This window comes from Bubalus bubalis, chromosome X (genome assembly GCF_019923935.1).
Source record: "Bubalus bubalis isolate 160015118507 breed Murrah chromosome X, NDDB_SH_1, whole genome shotgun sequence".
Taxonomy (NCBI): Eukaryota; Metazoa; Chordata; class Mammalia; order Artiodactyla; family Bovidae; genus Bubalus; species Bubalus bubalis.
The window spans coordinates 119,844,043-119,846,967 of NC_059181.1; the positions used below are offsets into that span (position 1 = coordinate 119,844,043).

General features: G+C 34.9%; 1 pseudogene; it reads left to right on the forward strand.

The window, feature by feature from the left end:
* The first annotated feature begins 264 nt into the window (after positions 1-264).
* On the forward strand, positions 265-2,713 carry LOC102401880 (annotated as a pseudogene).
* The last annotated feature ends 212 nt before the right edge of the window (positions 2,714-2,925 follow it).

The window sequence follows — 2,925 nt, forward strand, 5'->3', positions numbered from 1 at the left end:
ATGGATATGTGAGGTCAAAGAAAAATAGGAACTGTGTATATTTAAAGGAGATAATATTTCAATGGTTTTTATTTTATTCACAATCTGTGGAAAATTATATTCCTTGTACCTCCTTACACATATAACAAAAGGAGTCAACATTAAAACATGCAAAGATTTGAAGACAACTGAAATAAAGGTTTTATTGCTTCCTTCTTTCAGAAATCATCTCAAATTAACCAGTACGAAAAGAAATCAGTATACACTCTGTAACCTACAACAAAAATGTATGAAGAAGGGGTGCCAAGTGTAACACACGCAGGTATGTATGCAGGTATGAAAGATACCAGGTGAGGTTAGGTGGGACAGTAAAATTCAGTTGAAGCTGGCAGAAATGATACATTGAACATTCTCTGATCAAAATGAACTATATGTAGAAAATTTAGATAACAGTAACAAGAAAACACTATCACTTGAAAAATATGAATTTTAAGATCAGTAGGTCATGGAGAAGGAAATGGCAACATACTCTAGTATTCTTGCCTGGAAATTCCATGGACAGAGGAGCTTGGTGGGCTACAGTCTATGAGATTGCGAAAGAATCCGACACGACTTAGAAACTAAACAATAACAATAGTCATACTTCCAAGGAATTTATAATTCAGTGTAAGGGCGAGAAGGTATATGTGTAAATAATTAGAATTCCAAAGTGAGAGTGATAGGTGCCCTTAAGGTATTGGTAGAAGTGGGTTGTAGATCTTGCTTCTTCCAGTGTCCTCACCTTAGACCTACTGATTGAGAACTGGCACTTTAGCAGTGTACCTGGCTGATTCATATATGCCCATTAAATATGAGAAGTACAGCTGTAGATTTCTGAAAAGAGGAAAATTTCTTCTCATTGGCAGAATCAGAGAAGTCTTCTTGAAGGAAGAGGAGAATAGAGCCTTGAAATGTTAAACTGATGTTGAATTTTCAGTCTTAAGTGGAATGAATAAGGTAGCTTTTACCCTTCAATAACTTAATAAATCTTTATTATGATTTGGTTACCTTCTTTTTTGGTTTTATATTTTTAAGGAGTCTTATTGTGTGACATGCTGACATGGCCAGATGTCAGAACTGGCCCTAAAGAAACTGGCAAAGCCCTTGGCCAGTTTCCATTAGGATGGCTCTTTATTATCTTAGCCAAAATAAAATCATGGTCTTTAGTGGATTCTCAGTAGCCTTCCACTTACTCCACTCAAAAGGAGAGGGACAAAAATGGGACTTTGGAGAAGTTTCTTATGTAATGCCATGGATCTCAGGTCTTGGTTCAGTTCTCGTAAATATTACAATGCAATTCTAACTGCTTTGATTCCCATGATGATATTGTGATCAAGATCTCTGATTCCTCTAATTCTGGGATTTTCTCATTATGTGAAACCTTGAACATTATACTTTAATGTACCCAATTTTTATTCACCTGAGTTTGTAGACATGAACATTACTAAAGTAATACAAAAAAGAAGAAAACAATGAAAAGGAAGGAAAAAAATCATCTTAGAAAAATATGCAAGTATTGAAGCTAAAGAAAACTGTCAGAAAGTGCCATGGAATATTGCTAGTCTAGAGCTTCTCTCTTGTCTGTCTCAGAAACCAAGACAAACGAGGTATTACTTGCATGCTTCCATGGTTCTATGGAACAAAAAGTGGTAAAAAAAAAAAAAAAAAAAAAGCAGATTGTTGCACACAATTTTTGAGGAAGCTTCCAATGTCATTAAGGAAGAATATACAAATGCAAATCAAGTAGTGTTTGCCAAAGTTGATTGTGATCAGCATGCTGATATAGCACAGAGATACAGGATAAGCAAATACACAACCTTCAAATTGTTGCATAATGGGAAGATGATGAAGAGAAGATACAGGGGTAGTGATAAGTGAAAGAACTTGCAGATTACTTCAGGCAACAAAAAAGTGACCCCTTCAAGAACTTCATGACTTAGCAGAAATCACTCTTGTCCGCAGCAAAAGAAATATCATTAGATATATTGAGCAAAAAGATTCAGAAAACTATAGAGTTTTTGAAAGAGTAGCAAATATTTTGCATGATGATTGTGCCTTCCTAGCTAGCTGCATTTGGGGTTGTTTCAGAACCAGAAAGATACAATGGAGACATCATAATCTACAAACCATCAGGGCTTTCTGCTCCAAATATGTTGTACTTGGAATCTATGACAAATTCTGATGAGATTTAAAATTGGATTCAAGATAAATGTGTTCCTCTTGTCTGAGAAATAGCATTTGAAAATGGAGAGGGATTGACAGAGGAAAGACTGCCTTTTCTGTTATTGTTCCACTGTATGAAAGAAGATACAGAAAGTTTAGAAATGTTCCAGAATGAAGTAGGCCAACAATTAATAAGTGCAAAAGGTACAATAAATTTTTACATGCTGATGGTGACACATTTAAACATTGTCTTCTGCACATACAGATTGCCCTGTGAAAGCTACTGACACCTTTAGGCAAATGCATATGTTTGCAGACTTCAGTGATGTAGTAATTTCTGAAAAACTCAAGCAGTTCATATTTGACTTACATTCTAGAAAACTACACAGAGAATTCCATCATGGTCCTGACCCAACTAATACAGCCTCAGGATAGGAAGTCCAAAATGTAGTAAGCAGTCCACCTGATAGCTCCTTCCAAAGCACCCAGTGAATATAAGTATACTTTATTGAGGGATGGAGATGAGCTTTAAAAACTTAAAAAAACAACTTGCAAGACTTTCAATTATGAAAATTATATTTTCATAATTCCATGCTTGTTTTTATTTTGAATAAATTGAAAGATTTGGGGTTTTTTAGTTAATTTATTTTTTAATTGAAGGAAAATTGCTTTACAGAGTTTTGTTGTTTTCTGTCAAACCTCAACATGAATCAGCCATAGGTATACACATATCCCCTCCCTCTT